The sequence below is a fragment of the Mytilus trossulus genome, chromosome 3, assembly GCF_036588685.1.
Source record: "Mytilus trossulus isolate FHL-02 chromosome 3, PNRI_Mtr1.1.1.hap1, whole genome shotgun sequence".
Classification (NCBI taxonomy): Eukaryota; Metazoa; Mollusca; class Bivalvia; order Mytilida; family Mytilidae; genus Mytilus; species Mytilus trossulus.
The window spans coordinates 36266025-36287198 of record NC_086375.1 but is presented as its reverse complement, the minus strand read 5'-3'; the positions used below and the strand labels follow the sequence as shown (position 1 = coordinate 36287198).

Here is a 21174-nt window from a genome sequence, read left to right as displayed (position 1 = left end):
AGTATATTATAACCAAAAAAATCTACCTGATATACCTATATGGAGTTATTTTCTTTCAGAACGTCAGGTCATTCTTTTTTTCAGAATCAACCCGGACAATACCATGTTTCAATGGTATATGCTGCAAGGCATAAAATAATGACCTGTGTAAGGTTATTATTTTCCTTGATACATGTAAACATGCAATCTATGGTTTACTTCAAAATTTTATTCGTCTAATAGTTTTTTGTTGCCGATTTGGAACTTATTTTCTAAAGTACAACCGATGATAGATGTAAAAGAAACCGTAATTTTTTACCCGCAATTTAATTTAAGAAACAAATAACTTGAAGTTTTGTTGATTTATCGCTATAATAAAGAAACATTATCATACAGGTCAGATATATTTTAATGTAGACTTTCATAAAATTAATCCAGATTTAACATATTCGTGTGTAAGATTTTGAAAATCTTATTGAGTCAAACTGAATAGGTTGATTGATTTTTGGTTGCTTGCTTAACGTCCAGTGGCAAATATTTCATGCATGTTCAAAACGATACACACTGAATAGGAAATCATACTGTGACCTACATGTATTAATATAAATTATTCGTCTTCGTGTCAGTTCTTATCTTTTTAAAATTTCTGTATACCTTTTACTCAAATGATCAACTAATAAATTAATCTTATATTCTATTGAATCACATTAACGTAAATCATGAAAGGGTCGGGTGCGGAGGGTATATAATTGTATCCTGATTACCTTTTAATAAAATGATTTGCTATTCGAAAGGCAATCTTTCTGAATTTTTCATTCGATTCAAGTAAAATGATTAAATGAATAACAACTTTTCCGCGATAGAAAAAACATAACAAATAGAAAAAAACCATACCCCTCCCCCTTTTCCATAAGCTAAGTGGTAAAATAAATAACTTACAATGTGTCTTGTATTTGTCATACACCGTTATCGGATGATAACAATACATTTGTGTCTTACTTCATGCAGTTACAGTAATATTTTTATTGTGTATGGATAACAATTTTTGAAAGGTTTATATCTTAATTATTTAGTGAGTTTTATTTCACATTTTAAATGAGCCGCAGGGCGTATTAAAACTTGAACGCATTAGAAAGGAATATCCCACTTTAGTGTTGTCGGTTAAAAAAGGATACTAAATTTTACAAATCTTTATAAAATTAATATTTGTTGACGGTATATAAGTCAGATAATGCATATTATAAGGTTTTTCTTGTCGTAGAACACACCTCGGGGTGTCAGGATTGATCAAAGAAAGACCTCCCTCCGGTCGGTCTTTCATTTGATTAATCCTGACACCCTTCGGTGTGTTCTCCGACAAGAAAAACCTTAAAATATGCATTATCTATAACATAACCACCTCCAACATAATTTTTGTTGTGCTTATGTAGTCTAATATAGTATATTGATATAAGACCTGTTGGTGACCTTCTGCTGTTGTTTGTTGTTTTGTTGTCGGGTTGTTGTCTTTTTGACACATTCCCCACTTCCATGCTCAATTTTAGTATGTATTTTTCAATAACTATTGTTTGACAATACTTTCTTATTTATACAAAATAATCAGTCTTCGTTAGATTTATTTCATTTTAGTAAAGTATATTATTCAGTGATGGTGCATTTTCCTTTAAGGTCCAGTATTTTTGTGATTTTACTTTTTTAAGTCGAAGATCCTAAACGCTGATATTTCAATGTTTCCACAGTGGCGCTGTCCAGATCAACAGTATGATGAGCGTAGATGCCTTTGTAACAAAAAGTGGAATGAAGATGGTTTCCACTATGCATTCCTCCTCTTCCTTCGAAGGACACGTAGAACTGAAAAATGGAAAAGTACTAAGTGCACAGATCAAAACACCATTTGAAAAAATGAAAGTTTTCAATGTCAAGTATGTAATATTTTCAATATTTTATGATAACTTATAGTTTTGAAAACATTCCATTATTGTTTTTCTTATTTCTAAATACAACAATGGAAATTAAATACTTTGTTAAAACAAATAATTGTTAGGTTATCAATTATGGAATTGTAAATAAGTAATAGTCTTAGAGTGCTTGTCTTAAATTTATATAAATAGTCATCAAAGATACCCGATGTAATAGGTATAAGTTGGGAATGCAACTCAAAATATAATAATTTAAAGAAAGTGACTATTATCAACAGGACTGCTTTCTTCACTGTCCATCGTGAATCCGAGAGAGAACAGAAAATGATTACTGCTAACAGACAGACTAAGAAAGTATGTTCTGGAGACAAACTTGCCAAGATTACCGGACTGGAACTCTGTGCTGAACTTCAGTATCCAAACGCATCATTGGTAGCCGATGCTCCATACTTTCCAATGACAGGACCAGTTAGTGCTGGACTCACTCTTCTAAAACGTGACACACATGAAAGTTACAACATGGAATACAAATTTGTAAAGGTAATGCAATAACAATACTGAAAATAAGACCTGAGCTTTTGAAAACTGATCTATCTCTTTAATTCAATTGAGGTAATTATACCTAATGAGGCAGTATCAAACGAGGAAATCAAACACATTAAAAAATTCGGCAAACAAATGGTTTAATTAAAAACTTCAAAGAAACAACTGAAAAGCATGAAGAGTTTCTTCCATTGCTCTGGTCTGTCTGAGACATTTACTTAAATTGTTATCATTTTAATACTGAATGTCTGACTCAAACCTTCAAGTGAACAATACATGAATCAAAACGCAAATATTTTGTTTTTAGTTGTGTCAAGTGCATAAATGGAACTGATGTAATGATTAAATACACTATATAACTTCTACGTTTTATTACAGGATAAACAAGAGGCCAGAGCTAGAGTAGCCTTTAGCACCCCAGGTTCTAAGGTAGACCGTGAATTGAGTTTTGATTGTCTTGTTCGTTCTGACCCTCTGCTTGAAATAAGCATGATCTCACCATGGAAGAGAGTTTCAGTCAGAGGTGAATAAATGACATTATAGCAAAGACATCAACCGTTTTAATTTCTGCTTAAATTTTGTGCTTAAAATATTTCCTTCAATGTAAAGATATTTATTCTATTTTGAAGAACTGTTATATAAAAACTGATTACTGATTTTTCTAAAAGATATATATGAAAAGATTTGCACTATGTAGTCATAACTCGCTTTCATTCGCATAACGTGAAAAGACAGCTCACAATTTTATAATTTAAACTAGAAGTTTCATACTATTATACAGTATGTATAAATTAATTGTGGACCATTGTGCTAAGAATAGAAGTATATGTGTCTGCTTTTCTATGTATTTTAGTAATATAAATATCGACGAAATATTCCTAAATGTCATTATTTTTTACACAAGTAATATGAATATTTACGAAATCAAACCAAACATTAAATAAGATTGAAATGTTTAGGAGCATTGGTTGGTGATAATCAACAGAAACAAGTGGCTGGAAGAATTGTTATCGACGACAAAGATGAATACTCTGTGACTGGAGAATGGATCAGAACAAGGAAAGGACAGCTTTATACTTACAATCCATACATTGAAATCATCATACCAAATATGGAAAATATCAGACTCAGCAGTTCTGTAGAGTATGTTGTCGGCAAAAGTTTCAATGGTGAATTGACCGTAAAGGGGCTATCTAAGCAACCCATTCAGTCAAAAGGTAGGTTATGGGTTAAATGTAAATATATATTATGGCCAAACATTATGTGTGCAGTTATACCTCAACTGTTGTAAAATTGAAGTTAATGCAATAATCAAACTTTAAATTGTTCAATATATAATGTATCAAGTTCGGGTCAAAGTAGCTATAATATCAATGACTTATGGAAAATAAAAGTGAATAAATATAACATAGAACACTACTAACGTTATATTAGAATAAATTGATATGTATTTTACAGTAAACCTGATTTCAAAGAAAGCAATGTCTTCTATAAAAACATCCATCTCCTTTGAACCTGGGAAGGATTATAGTTTTGAAAGCAGATTGCAGAATACACAAACAAAGAAAGCAACAAAGTTAATGCCTTATTTGTCCATCCGTACACCAAAGGAGGAAGTCACAGCCCTTGGAGGATCAATGGAATATAAAAGTGGTTCTCTTATTTTGGTGGACATAACACTTGACAGGCTTTTGGATAAAACCGTAAAAGTGTTTAGTAAGTTTTTTTTATAATCTATTAAAGTCAAAACTTAAACCAATATAAATAAAGTCTCAATTACATAAAGCATATATCTTCTTATATTTTTAATCAATCTTTTAAATACAATGTTTAGTGCAATATAAGAGCCCCAGAAATCGTAGCAAATAACTATTGTAAATAGTGTAGCTATCCCATAGAGAAGTAGTTGACATAGAATTTTTTAATTTCTGTTTTAGCAAAACTAACGAGAACTTTAAGGAAATCAAACGCCAGGTATCAGTCAAAAGTTGACATCAGAACTCCACTTCTAAGAGCAAAAGGAACTTCAAATATTGTACTGCAGAAAACCGCTGTAATTACCAGAGTTAATCTTGATTACGTTATTCCAAGAATCAGCAGGGACAAAATAACAGTCAACAGTAAAATCAATTATGGTTTCACCAAGAGTGTCTGGTCATTGGCTGGCAAAGGGTATGTATACATATAGAAATGCTATGAAAGTTTACATTTTTAGTGGTACATTTTATTTAGCTTCCATGTAACTGATTCTATCCGAATGAGAAATCTCTGATATCGCTGAATATTCGGATAATGTAGTGAGTCTCTCCGAAATGTTTGTTAAAATTTTGACAATTATCAATTAATATATTAATATGCTTCACAGTAAAACTATAAGGTTTAATTAACACATAATATTCAACAAGCTATATATGTCTTGTAAATTTCAATCACAAATGGACAGACAGACATACTGAGTGCAAATATAAAGCCCCTTTCAACTATAGTTTAAGTTTGGGTGGAGATACATAATTATATGTTTTACATCAAAACTGCAATTAGTAAATGATGTATAGTCAGTCAGTGGTACTCAGAACCCAATTCTAGGAATGCAATAATAAAAGTTGAAGAAAAAAAGATGGAATGATATTGTTTTCTATATTAACAGATCTTTAACTTTCAAAAAGAATGATAACTACAATGTTGTTATCAGCACAGACATGAACAACAAAGCTAGATTGACAAAAGTGAACTTTGACCTTAGATATGGTGCAAAACCAAAGGATGAAAACAAGCGTATCTTTGTTACATCATTAGTACGTCACGAACTGGGATGGAAGAAATCTGAATTAGATATAACTGGTGATATTAGACATCTGGCTCTGGTAAGAAAACCATAACATATATACCATAAGATGTTTATTTTTTTCTCGCCATTATCATTCTTTTTGATTAAGATAGTATACATTCATTTAAGTATATGCTGGTCTAAAAATAAAGAGGGCAATGCTTTATGGAAAATATTATATCAATGTAAAATAAGGAGATGCGATATGATTACAAATGCAACAACTATTCATCAGAGTCTATATTTAGCAACTGACAGGACAAAGCGTGAAAATAAAAAATGAAAACTGTTTAATTTAAGAAAAAAAACAACAAAAAAACGGTTATGAGAGACAGCAGTTACAATTGACAACAACGTAATTACAGTTTCCTGACACTTTTAAAGTACACTTTAAATACTTACCGGTTAACAAATCAGAGTCATGCCTCACTGATAGCGGTTATGTAAATATGAAGAAAAAAAATGTATTGGTAAAGCGCAGGACCTCCAAGACCAAAAGGACTAACGGGACCATACTTTTAAATGCGAGTTACTCATTATACATGAGTTTACTGGATTGAAATTATTTGATAATCGATATGTTACATAACATTGTATATATACATTTTTTTAAATTCTGATAATGGTGGAATAATTGAAAACCACGTGCTTTCAACATTTAAAGATAGTATGAGAAAGTTTAGAAATAATGACATTATCATATTGCTGTTTTCAGGGATTAGATCTTAAACTGAAAGGAAAGCATTCTCACAATCCAAAGAGTATTAATTCTAATTTTGGGTTATCATACGGCAAGAAGCAATCAGTATCTGCTGCATTGGTAATGAAGAACAAGTCCAAAAAATTTACATCCTTAACTGGGGATGTAAGTCTGAAATGGAATGATAAAGACTTTTCTATTGCTAACAATTTTGAACAGAAGAACAAAAGGAGATATACCAATGAGTTGATTTCAAACATTGCTGGACACAAAACAAAAGTTGTAAGTGATCTTAAACTTTCTGATGAAGAGTATGACGTAAGCTCTGATATAAGTATGTCCGGACAGAAGCCAGTCCATCTTGAAGCACTGCTCAACCTAGATCCAAGAAACTTCCGTGTCAAATCTCGACTAAATAATGACTATTCGGTAGAATTTGGTTCTCAATACAAAAAAGCAGCACTTTTACGACTTTCTGGTGATGTTTCTGTGCCTTCAAGAAAAGTCAAAGGTGAATTTGAAGCAAAGAAGAAGGGACCGATCTATGTTGGACATTTGGACATTCAATGGGATGCTAATGCAGACAAGGACAAACAAATATTTGTTGACACTCAAATCACATACAACAACATTCAAGATATTGATGCAAGCCTTGTATTCAGAAGTCCACTGCAAAATAACAAAATCAACATCAATCGCAAAAACGAAAATGCACATTTTGACATAAAATCTGACGGAAAAGAACAACTATCTGTTGACGCATCTTTGAAACAGAAAAATGGTAACGATCAAGTCAAAATCGATGGCAGCTTAACAGTACATACTGCATCAAAAGGATTAAGATATGTTAAACTTGGCATGAACCATTTGTCAGACCCAAGCGAATATAAAACAAACTTTGATGTCAACTGGAAACCAGATAACCAAATATCGGCTGCCTTTTCCCTGAAAAAACCAGTGAGCATTCGTCAATTACAAGGATCTCTAAACATCAAGACACCATTTAATGAATTTGAAACCTCGTCCCTAGAAATTTCCCATGATGCTAAAGACTCCTTGAAATCCCTTGTAACTGTTCAGGTAAACAAGAATTCTATACGGGTTGATGCATCTGCAAAGAAAGAAAACAACATATACTTGGGACATGCTGGTGTCAAATCTAACATTCGATCCATCCAAACCGTATCTTTAGACTTTAGTCATCAAAGTAAGGATACAACTAACGAAAACAGCCTCGTTCTAAATATCAATGGAAATGAATACAGATACAAAGGTAAACTCACACATGATAGAGCAGGTCTTATGATCCAGCAGAGCGGTAAAATATCTCTTTCTTCACCAACAAGCCGATACGATTCTACATGGCAACACAGTAATACACTCAACGATATTACAACAGTCATCACAACCAACATTAATGGAGAGCATTATGGTTTTAACATTAAGGGCAGACATAATATTGCATGGAAAGAAGCATCCGTTCAGTATACATTGACCTCCACAACTCCATTTGGAAAAGGACAACTTATGGTTAGTCATTTACATAGAGACAGTTCCATGGACACCATTCTCTCGATGAGCCACAATAGCAAAAACCTTTTTACAAGTGAAGGTCATCTTAAAACTGAAAATGGTGAACTCATTGCTACCGGGAATCTCTTACTGAAAGGTGAACAAATGGTTGCAATAGAAGGACGATTGAAAACCGGATCTCAGAAATATGTTTTGGTTACATTATCTACACCATTTGAATCATTTAGAAGACTTAGAACAGAGATGGAATTTAAAGGAAATACGAAGGCAATGACCTCCTCTGCCAGCTTTGAACTACAACCAATTGTAAGAAGAATTCAACTCAAGTCTACATTTAACAGAATTGGTGGTGTGTCTGGTAATGTAAGACTCGAAACTCAATACCAACAACTTCCAGCCAGTGAAATAACCTTCTCAAACCGCCCTGAGAATGACAAATCGAGAACCGATATCAAGGTTGAATACTTACCAGGAAAGATCGTATCATTGACATCAAGAACCCTTTTAGATGGACAAAGGCTAAGTGCTGATGTCAGTATTGCAACTCCTTTTGAAAAATTACAACGTTTAACAGCCGGTATAACACACGAACCTACCGTCAAAGGATGCATTACGAAAGTTGAGATGGAGTATCCAGAAGGAAAAACTTACTATGCTGAGCTTGCTGTTGAATACAACAAAAACTACCAAGCTGCAGTCACAATACGTCTTCCTAATTACCATCCAGTAACGGCTACTTTGAGCCACAAAGGAACATGGAATCAATTCGTATCTGGGGCTTACTTACAGTATGACAAAAATGGCAAACATCAACTGGATATCAGTTACCATAATGGAAATAGTCTCCAAGGTTCCTTCACTATGAAGTCATCTCTTGTTGAAGATGCCATTGCTTCCTTCTCTCACAGTGGAAATAGAAAAAGCATTAATTCTAACATTCTCATAAAATACGGGAAGAATAAGCCAATCAATGTAGACATAGAAATGACAAATGCCAAAAGAATGAAAGGAACATTAAAGGTTGCATCTCCGATCATGGATGATATCACAGTTCTCTTTGTACACAAAGGCAAAAGTACAAGTTTCAAGACAAAAGCAAAGATTGGATGGGGAAAGAAGGAGGAAATTGAAGGAGACCTGACATTCAACTTTATAACAAATCTGAAGGCAGACGTTTCAATATCCACACCGTTCAAGAGCATCAGAAAAATGTCCGTTTTTGTAACACACGACGGGAATTTACGGGACTTCAAATGTCAGTCGGAATTGAAAATCGGGAAACAAGTTTGGGGTGCTAATGTTAAATCAACGGTTGATCCAAAACTAGTAACAGAGCTTACTGTCAACACACCTCATGACGGATATGAAAAGATGAGAGCCGCCTTTACACATAACGGTCAACTTTCTAACTTTAAATGTCATCTGGAAGTTTCAAAGAACAAAAAAGACATTATTGGTGACTTGCAATTTGCATCTCAACCATTGATTCTATCTGCAACTCTTCAAACACCGGTGAAAAATTATGGCAATCTTAAGGCGTTACTCAGTCATGATGGTCCACTTAGTAACTTCCGTACTCAAGCAGAAATAACTTACTCTGATTCTAAAACTATAACACTAGATACATTAGTCAGCACAAATGACCGATTAACTGTTTCTGTTGATATAAAGACGCCATTCCAGGAATATGAAGAAATGACAGCCAAACTTTCACACTCTGGAACTTCCAATAATTTTGCCTCACGACTAGAAACTCTCCTCCAGAAAAAAAGAAGTCAATTTGACGTTTCATTCTCTAGTCTTGGTCCAATTGAAGGAAAACTTACCCTTATTACTCCACAATATGAACCTGTTAGGATGTCGTTATCGCATAGTTTTGAGACATCCCTCACCAACCAAGTTTCATTGACATATGGAAGAAAAGATATTTTAAATAGCAGAATTTCGTATCAAAATGAACCAAAATTGAACGGAAAAGCTACCTTTATATCCTCATTTACACCTGACATGTCAGTATCATTTGAACACAGCGGGAACCTTCGACGATGCGTTTCAAACATCAAAGGGGCATATGGAAAAAAATCAGCTCAAGCAGATCTTAATCTTAGTACTGACGAAGACTTTTCAGTTCGACTGAACATGAAAACACCATTCGATATTTTAAGATCAGGAGAACTCACTATTAACCATAAAGGACAACTAAATGACTTCGAGAGCACAGCAGATATAGACATCAATTCCCAAAAGATCAGTGGAATAGCAAAATTTTCAACTAACAATGGAATTCAAGGAAGAACCACACTTACTACTCCATATGAAATGTTCCATAGTGCAGAAATGTCATTTAAACATTCTGGACAGTTGAGAGATTTTGAATGTTCAGGTGAATATGTGCAAAATGGAAAGAGATCAGAAGGACAGCTAACACTGAGAACTTCTGGAGGTCTGAATGTAAGGGCATTCATAAAAACGCCATACTCTGAAGATATCACTCTTAAGGTAAACCATGAAGGAGAACTAAGACGGTTCGTATCAAATGGTGAATTGAGTTACGGTTACAAGACAGGGTCTGCCCAGGTATCAGTGGATGTGTTAAGAGATATTAGAATAAACGGCTTCTTGAAATCTCCCTTTTCACGTGATGTAGTCATAAGTACTGAGACCGCAGGAAAACTGGTGGACTTTACATCCGTATCTCAGCTTACTTACAGTGGACAGAAACAACACGAACTTGAAATTTCTTTCAATGCTGAAGGCTCAATCAAAGCAGGGAGAACAAATTTTGACGGTGCATACAATAAGAAAAAGGTTTCGGGAAAATTTTCGTTCAGCGCACCAAAAGGAATACAAGAAAGGATTGAAGCAACTGGACACATTGAAACGCCAATAAGTGAACCAGTATCAATTTCACTTATGTTCAACAACAACAATGAACAAGGAAACACATATCACTTCCAAACACAAGCTGAATTAACATACAGTGGTACCAAACAACATGCAGTTCTTGCTAACTTTCATCATGCTGGCCCACTGAAAGCATTTACAACCTCTGCTGATGTGACATACAACACAAAGAAATCAGCTGTGCAAGTTAGTTTCGACTCAAATGTGAACATTGAAGGAAAAGCAACTCTAAAAACACCTTTCATGGATGACATTGTTCTGTCTTTCGGTCACAATGGACATCCTTTGAACTTTAAAACTCAGGCTGGGCTTACATACAGTGGTGCCCAACAACATGCAGTCCTTGTTAACTTCAAACATACTGGTGTACTGAAAGCATTTACAACTTCTGCTGATATCACATACAACACAAAAACAGCATCTGTCCAAGTCAGTCTTGAATCAAACTTGAATATTGAAGGAAAAGCAATAGTAAAGACACCTTTCACAGAAGATATCGTTCTTTCATTCGGCCACAGTGGACAACCTTTGAACTTTAAAACGCAGGCTGCTCTCACATACAGTGGTCGCAAACAACATGACATTTCTGCTACCTTTAGTCACGATGGATCACTTAAGAAATTTTCTACCAGCTCCAATTTTGTTTACAATACAAAGAGAGTTACTGGATCAGTATTATTTGATAGTACAAATGGAGTCAAATCAACAGTTTCATTGAACACTCCTCTGACCAAACCCCTTCGTGCATCATTTTCACACAATGGTCAATTGGTTGATTTTAACAATCAATTTGATGTGACGTATGGAGGCTCTAAAATGTATGAAATTATTACAGATTTCAAATTTGAAGGCGAATTAAAAAAATTCCAGTCATCGGGATCACTTACTTACAACAGAAAAACAATTTCGAATGATGTGAATTTGGATATATTGAACGATCCAGAGGGAACAGTAACTTTACGAACGCCTTTCACTGATGATATAACAGTTTCATTCTCTCACCAAGGGACTCTACATAATTTCATCAGTCACGGAGAGATCGGTTACAATGGTAGAAAACAGCATGAAGCCAATATTGTACTCCAGAATGGTAAAAAGAGAGTATTTGTAGAATTGTCATACAATACTAAGGTAGCATCAGTAGAAGCAACATTAGAAAAATCTACAGGAAGAAAAGGCAGGATTGAAATAAAAAGTCCATACACAAAAGATATTGAATTGGAAGTAGACCATAGAGGGGAATTGTTGAACTTTAATACGAAGGGAGAAATAACCATCAGCGGAAAGAAAGAACATGAGGTTTATGTTGCATTTGAGCATAATGGAGACATGATAAATTTCAGAACTTTCGGCGAAGCATCTTATAATACCAAGAAAGTGTCATCAGAACTACAATTTGACTACACAGACGGTATTAAGACAAAGGGTACTTTGAAAACTCCATTTACCAACGACATAGAAATTATAATTGACCATAAGGGCTCTGCTAGTAATTTTAAGTCACAAGCTGATATTTCATATAGCGGATCTAAACAACATGAGGCCGTCATAACATTTGGAGGGTCTGGTAAACTACAGAAATTCCAGTTATCAGGAGATGCTACATATAACGGAAAGAAATTCACCACTTCAGCTAAAACCGACTTTACTAGTGGAATTGAATTAGAGGCACGTATGTCAACACCATTCACTGATGATATGGAAATCTTCCTTGACCATCAAGGCACTTCATCCGAGCTCAGATCACAAGCTAGTGCAACCTACAGCGGAAGTAAACAACACGAAATTATTTCGACACTTAAACGTACTGGCACATTAAAACAATTCCACGTATCTGGTGAAGTTCGATACAATGATAAACTATCTGCTTTAACTGTCAATATGGACACTACCTCAAAAGTATCTGCAAATGTGGTCCTCCAATCCCCAATATCTAAGGATATTCAGATAGAAGTTTCCTTCGATGGAACAATTGAAAACTTGAAAACTAAGGCTGGGATTCAATATGGTGAAGAAAAACATGAACTTTTATCAAATTTCAATCTAGATTTACCAAATGGTTTAGAAATAGAGATTGACATACAATCACCTATCAGAAACATGAAAGCATCAGTTTCTCACGAGTTCAGAGGTACTTTGAAAAACTTCCGTTCAAATATCAAATTAACCCTAAATGACAAAGAAATCAACTCAAAAACTAATTTTGATATTTCTAGTGGACTTGATATTACGTTGGAGACACCGTTTTCTGGATATGAAAGAAATACAGCTCTACTTCAATTTTCAAACGTGCAATCTCTCATTTCTGGAAAGGCAGTTACGAAAATTGGAAAACATAGAACTCAACTTAATGGCAAAATTGATACATCAAATGGTTTAAAAATCGAACTGTGTATAAAAACACCACTAACTGAAGATTTCGAGGTGATTATAAACGGAAATGGAGGTCTGCATGCATTCAGATACGTATCTTCCGTTAGCTACGGAAAAGAAAAAGTGAGAGGAGAAGTCAACCATGAATGGTCCTCAGAAGTATTCAAAGGGAACATGCTGCTATCAACACCTATTCTAGAAGACATCAAAATAGAATATGACGTAAATGGAAATCCGAAATCCTTCGGAACAACAGTAAAGGCATCCATTGGTGACATGAATGGAATTGAAGAAATAACCACCGTAAGACTAGGAGAGATGTCAATAGTTTTCGATACAACACTTAAAACCACTTTATCTGGAAATGTAAAATCGTCTCAGCTTAGATTTTCACATGATGGTTCCATTTCTAGTTTTAAAACAAACATTGAGGCAACACATGCCGACATGACAATCAAAGCCGATGCATCCTTTAAACACCTTCCATCTATCGAGGGTACACTAAGCTTACAAACACCGTTTGAGAAACTAAGAGTTGTGAATATCAAGATTGAACAAACTGGATCTGTGAAGTCTTTCACAACAACCGGAAGTCTTCAATATGCACCCGACAGAAAACTTGAAGGTAGATATCGTCATGATTTCAAAGCAGACAGTCTCACTTCATCTGCATCTTTGGCGCTCAATGAAAATAGGCCTCTTATTAACGGAAATCTCAAGATAACACAAGAAATTGTCGATATTTCATTGAATACACCACAAAACAGATATTCCGTCAATGCAGACATGAAAATGAAAGATGACACCTACTCACTATCCGGAAATGCTGCAATTGGAGAGAAAAAGATAACTATTGCCATGGAAAAAACTCCATCCTCAATCAACATAAATCTTGATACGCCAATCAAAGGATACGAGAAAACACAAATTAAAGCATCTGCCTCAAGAAAACCATACAATGCTGCACTTAATATACAGACATCATACTTATCTGATATTGAATTTGATGCAAGCCTTACTGGCCAGAGATTCGATGAGTTAGATGGATCCCTTACGCTTAAAACTGGATTATATAATTTGCGAAATCTACGGATATCCATTAAAAATGACCACAAATTTGAAGAACTAAAATCGCACATCGAAGCATTTTTGACTGAGCGCAACGGAATAACAATAGATGCATCTCTCACAAAGACAGACTGTTCACTATCAGTGTCTACCCCTTGGGAATCACTCCGAACAGCTGATGGATATATAAAATACGACAGGCTTAGCAAAGCAAAGCATTTGATAGTAGCAACACATATGAAAATCAACCAAGAAACATTGTACGATGTTGATTTCGAGTTTGATAATGAGGAAAGAAAGGAAATAACACTGATAATTAATATCAATGAACCAAGACAGCTGAGGTTTGAATTAAATAAGCTGTTTACCTCAGAAACATACATGCTTTTAAAATGGAACAAGCAAGGTAGAGACAGAAGTTGCAGAATGGATGTTAAATTCAATTCAGATTGGTCCGACAGAAAACAGATTGTAAGCTATCGAGGTGCATGTGGATCTAATTCTTACAGCATTGGAGCATCGTATCTCCGTCCTGATGAATCGTCCAAAATGGTTCTATTTATAGAGAAAGATGATAGCAGAACACATGGAATAGAAACAATATTTGAAAAGAACGGACAAGCAAAATACACTCTACAACTACCATCTAGGACAGTTGTATTGTCAACCGTATCATCAGGATATGGACTAAGCAGTCAAGTATTTGATTTCTCGTGGGATGCAGAAAGAGACCAAAACAAAAGAGTAGTAATTAAGACCAGATCTGATGGAGATGAACTAACACTAGGTTTAGAAATGCCAAGTCTTGGCAAGGTAATTAAAATAAATTTATTATTAGAATAAAGAAATTAATTAATTAAAGTTATCAAAATACACGTTTTTCAATTAGGTAGTATCAAATGGCTTTTGAAATACAAATGATTCATAGAGAATATTTTCGTGTGTTTCAACTAAAGATTTCATCTCAGTATCTATTGCACTGTAGTTAATCTAATGATATAAGTAATAAAATTATCTATATTATAAGTTATATGAATATTTCCTATTTACACAACAGTCTTACAGCACAAATATTCTAGGTACAAACCAACATTAAATATTTTCCAAGGCACAGAAAAATCCTTTAAAAAACATTTATAGTTAAAAAAATATTCTCTCATGCATACAGTTTAATAGTAGTGTCCTTGTTATTTTTAAGGACCTTCAACTAGATTACAAAATGTTGATTGGAAGTGGAAACGTTATTTATGATGGCCGTACTGCATTCAGATACTCAAAAGATTCTCGTAAAACTTTTACCTTGAGTTCAAAATTAGTAGATGTATCAGGTCGTGGGGAGAATTACAAGTTCTTACTTGGTATCAGTCATCCATATACTACAGTGGACATCCAAACAAAAGCAGTTTTCGGAAAATCTAACGACAAACTCTCAGCTGATTTTGATATTCAATACCTGACTGCAAGACGTCAAACAAAGAACATCGCCTTAATAACCGAGATTGATAAACTCAAACGTCAACTCAATATACAGGTATTGACTTACTAAGACACAAGAAATATATTATTATGTGAATATTTTTATGTTCATTTTCTTCTATACTGTTTGAATAATGAAAGATTTTTTTTTTCTAATATTTTGTTAATAAATTTGTTTATAAATATGTTTTGGCTTAAATGAAGTGCTAATCAATAAAACTTACATTTTTTTTCTTATGAGTTTGTGATTCCGTTTATAAAGTGAAACATCTTACTGAAAGTCTATTGGTATATACTATAAACGAATTTATCAAAGTGAAACGTTGACCAGCATTTTTACTTTGACTTTTATTCCGCAGGTTCGTTCTCCAATCAAAACAATGAAAATAGATGCCCGTGTTGAGACGTCACCTTTCAAACTGACAATCAAAAATCTTTATGATGATACCAAACCAATCAATACAGAGCTGACAGTTGATCCTAATGATGGGAGTCTGGATTTTAACATGAACTACGATATCAGTAAGTAATCCTTATCAAATAATAATACCATAATTAAGGCAAAAGAAAAACAAAAAAAAAACCCAAGAGTTACAAAATGGATAGATAATAGTAGAATATTGTTAATAAAATATTTTTTAAGTTGAACTTTTAAACGTGATAATTATATTCGTTAAAACAGAAAAATCATTCAATCTCACTATCTTTTTCTGTGTATTTTCAGAAAACCCAGATAAAACACTTCATGTGAATGCTAAATTCTCAGACGAGAAAGGAATATCTGCAGAACTCTTCAGAAATGTAAATCAGAAGAAAACAGTAGACAGCTTGCTAAATCTTCGATTAAAATCTTCAAAGATTCTGCATACACGTGTTCACTGGCGTCCATCAATTATCAGTGATCTCAAGGTATATTGGTAACTTTTTCAACAATTTCGAGATTTATCAGTCATATACAGATAGCGAAGAGGAATAAAAAAAAAGAGCAAATGTCTTATAAATCATCCCAAGGGTAGTTTATATCTTATAGAAATAAGACCAAATAAATACCAAGGGTAAACATAAAACATAAAATTAAAAAAGAAAAACATAACCAACCTAAAAACAGAAAAAGACAGATAAAAATTAAATGATGTTAACAAGAAAAGAAGGAGCGACCCAAAACCACACCAGAATGAAATTAGAAACAATTTTTTCTATAAAGGGGATTTTTTTTTCATAGTATTCAATTTCAGTATTCAAATACACATCATTCGTTTCGGGTTTGTTTCTGTTAATGCCGTTTTAACCATCATAATATGGCAAAAAATCTAATTTAAATGTAATAATTGAATGCATTGAAACGTTTACAGAATTGCCAAACTTCACATAGCTCATTCAAATTTCAGGCTGAAATAACAAAAAGAATAGAAGAATATGGAATACGATCTGCTATGGCCGTTGAAGAGTCTTCTGGTGAAATAAACAAAGAAATATCATATAAGAGACGATTATTCCAAGCTGCCTATACAGAAGAAATCAAGTCCTATGCTGATGCCATCAATGATAAACTGTCTGAACTCAGAACATTGAAAAAAAAAAATGCCTTTTACCTTCAAGACATTTGTAATTCAGTTGATACAACCATGAACAGAATCGGGTACGTTTCTTTTAAAATCTTTCCGGTAAAATTTTAATATCTCACTTTAAAAAGTTATTTTATTTTTTATCTTGTGCCAAAACTTTAAAGTATCAACAACAGCGAGAGAAGAGAAGAAAACATATGAACTTTATTTGCTAGAAAACTGCCACATGTGTTACAACATATTTGTTTTTTTTATTTTTTTCAGGGAATTATCGGAAGACTTAAATGAAGCTTGGGGGAGATGCCCAGTCAAACACACAGTTGATGAATATATGACCAGTCTTGAACAACTACAACAGGTTATTATTTTTAACGGTATAAAATTTAATGCACGAAAATTTCTCTTCAATGATGCCCGCCCGTCATTATGTTATTTGAAAAACCTTCACTGATCACAATTAAGAATAAATACTTTAAAATTTATTCATACTCCAGTTGATTCCTAACTGCATTTAAGAACAACCAGAATAATTGTCAACATATGTATTACGTGATCTCTCAATTGTTCGGAGCACCCTTCGAGAGCTACGAGGGTAAAGCGTAACACGTGTACACTCCTTATTATAACTATTTGGAATGTGTCACTAACTTTTATGTAACTTTTTAAACACAGTGTCTGTGTTCAATTGATATGAAATATTTGTTTACTCGAAAATGTCGCAAATACGACTATCTATAAAAATTATTTGGTTTACCTGCAGATTGTCAGAAGTTTTATTTTACACTGTTATCTTTATGTTTCAGAGACTGGATGCCTACTCAAAAGATACTTATATAAGCATGGGTGGCCAGTTGAACAGCATTTCAACAAATTCTTATCAGAGAATACTTGGTAAATATTATCCTTTGAATACTGATGTTCATTGAAATACATTCAGGACAATTACAAACTAAATAAAGAAACAAATAACACGGAAATTGTATTAAGTATTGCTGTATATAGAAGTTTAAATCATTCAAACAATAAACTGCATAAATTCCTTACATCAGATACACAGATTGACAATTTATGTCTTTAGTGAGACTTGATGACAAAAATATTCGGAAATTGTAAATCTATTAATCACGTTATGGTCCTTAAGTAAAGCCGAATCGGCACAAGGAATGACAGCTGTCATTAAAGAGATCAATTCCTTCAAGTAAAATAATTTCAAAATTTTAAAATAGATACCTAGATTCAGGCAGACACAATCTGGGAGTGGCGTACTGCGTTATCAGCCTTGCTTCTTTGATCATAAAAGCTTCACATTGTTTAGACGTAGCTGATCCTCAACAACAAAAAGTATCAATATACATTCACATAAATATTAGTTTTTATAAAGAAAGTACAAACATGATATTTCTACATTGTTTGCTTATATATATTAATATTTATACAAAATCTAATATTTTCAGATTACCAAAATTCTGTTGGAAATCACCAAACTGTTGTCAATTTAAAATCAAAATATAACTCTTATATGGATCAGCTTAAAAATATTAAAATAAATGAACAATGGTCTAACGTTGCCAACCAGTATACATCAAGCATATATAACATCAGAGAGAGTATCAACCAAAGACTTGTAAACTCGTTGCCAACACCAATGTACAACATGGTAGGTATAAACTTGTGTTTATCGATTTGTAAGGCTGATTTTTAGAATATGTTTCAAAAGATATATACATATTTTGAGTAGACCCGATATGAAATCAAACTGGAAATAGTGTTAGTATCAATGAAATGAATTACTAAAGCAAAAATGAAAAACTGAAAAAGATATGTAATATAAAAACGTATAATATGTTACAACGTTTATGCATATGATATTTAAAAGTAAAATAAGATTTTCATATTCTTTTCAAGGGATCATCTGCATACAAATACTGGGAATTTGAAGAAAACGTAAATGCACTAGTTGACAAAATATTTGATGAATTGAAAAAAGATGCCACAAAGGAGATGTCTGTTTTAAAAGAGATTTTCGGAAATGTACTCAAATCCAAAGTTATTAAATACGATTTACTAAATGGAGATATTGAAGTAGATTTGTACCTTCCCGTTGATGTACACACTCTCAGCTCACTAAAAGACATTTCTTTGAGACAATACATTCCAGATATGAGCATTCCAACTCCAAAAGTAAATTTCCTTGGATCTGTGGAGGATTACATACCACACATGTCCTGGACAGGTTTGTAAACATAAAATCATCGCTTTTTTGTATTGAGAATTTCGATTGATTTATTTCAAGTAACATGAAGTAAAACAAGGATGTAATGATAATGCATGTAAATATCCTTTTTGAATAAGAACAAAATTTGTAACATCTTATCACTGTTAATCCTTGGAAATAAAATATTTCCATTACACAATGGCTTTATCTAATGGTCACATAAGAACTTTTACGAAACATTTTTGTATGTGTGGTTGCATGTATATATGTATCTTTATTTCATTTCGTTTGAAATTTGATGATGATATCATTTCCCCTTGTTGGCCTTCAACTGTTTTTCCGTCTTTGGTCGGGTTGCTGTATCTTTGACGAATTACTTATTTCCAGTCTAAATTGTATTTGTTGCCGAATTACTCATTTCCAGTCTAAATTGTATTTGTTGCCATGTTTATTTAATGTATTTATTTGTTGTTTCAATAGAAGAAATATCTATAATTGAGTAAAATAAAATAGTGTATTGCAAGAGAAAAAATACATAACTGCAAGCATTTTATTATATTTCTTTGTGTCTTGCTTATAAACAATTGAATTAAGAGTAGATATAATTTAAATCAAGACAAGCAGCGTTTTGGGAACCATGTTTTTCATTTCGTTTTTTAGTCCTGATGTGTTAAGTTTTCTTTTTAGAATGTAGTATTTTATTTATGTTTCATACTGAACACACAAAAATATTGTAGCATAAAACTACAAGTATAAGTTTTTTTTTATTATATTGTATATTTTCTAAATGGTATAAAAAGAGAATAATTTGATGTTTGATTTTATTTTCTACAGCAAGTGCAAAAGTACATGGCCGACACTTTACAACTTTCGATGGCCAAGAATTTGACTTCAGTGGTCGATGTAGCTACGTTCTTGCACGAGATTTTGTGGACGGCAACTTCAGTATCATCATGAACTATTTGGGCAGACAAAAGAAGAAGTTAATATTGACTTCTCACCAACAAAATGTTCAATTATCACCAAATGGAAAGGTAAATATAGTTCTCTACAGGAATATTTACATATTGAATGTGTACATAAATATCAAACATTATGTGTATATCTACAAATATATATCATGGATATGCTTTGCAAAACTCAATTGCGAATGTTAAACATGTGATTCATGTATGAGAAGTGAAAAGATAATAAAATGGCTTTCAGGTTGACTTTGCATGTCTGTATGACTGAATTAGACATTTACCATTTGCATGTACATTATTGTATTTTGTAACATAACAAAGGAATTCACCGTTTCATACGTTCTCTCTTGTAGGTCAGCGTCGACGGTGTAGTTATGGATCTACCTTACAGATCATCAGAATTTGCAGTTTTCTCTGAAGATGGTAAGGTGGTCATTGAGGGACGTGGATTCCAAGTTAAATCCGACCCAACTGTTAATATGGTCGACATTGATTTGAGCAAGTGGTACTTTGGTAAAACAGGAGGACTTCTTGGTACTCTGAACCATGAACGTTTCGATGATATGATCATGCCAAACAAACAAATTACATCCGACGCTTCCGCTCTAGGAAACGCATGGCAGGTTCAAGATAGATGTTGAATAAACATTTCCTACTCTGAATTACCATGAAAAAGCAAACTGTGATTACTAACTTTAATTTATATTTTGGATATTGTTGTGAAACTTATAATGAAATAAAACAATTTTAAGCATTGAATACAGTATCTGTTTACTCTTTTCAATTTTACATGGATCAAGGTTTGACAGACCATTTATTATCATGTATTGTAGATTGAGATCGTATATTAATTTCTAATTGTCTTGTTGGTTTTTCTTGTGCTTTTAGGGTGTCGTCTTTTACGCGTATACCCGACATCCATTTGTGTCCATTGTCCCAATGAAATGTTATGTAAACATTAATTCCCAATAATAATTTTAGAGTGCTTCAATAATTATAAAAACAGAAACTCGTCAAATAATGTCGGGAAAAAAAACTAAAAGGATATGTAAAAAGTAAAATTAAAATTTTTAACATTAAGAAAATTTTTACATGGTTAAAAAAAGG

At 33.2% G+C, this 21174-nt stretch overlaps 1 pseudogene; it reads left to right on the top strand.

Annotated features, from left to right (window-relative positions):
* LOC134710736 (apolipophorins-like) overlaps window positions 1-20826 on the top strand; it is a 28090-nt pseudogene extending 7264 nt beyond the window's left edge.
* Window positions 20827-21174: the final 348 nt, after the last annotated feature.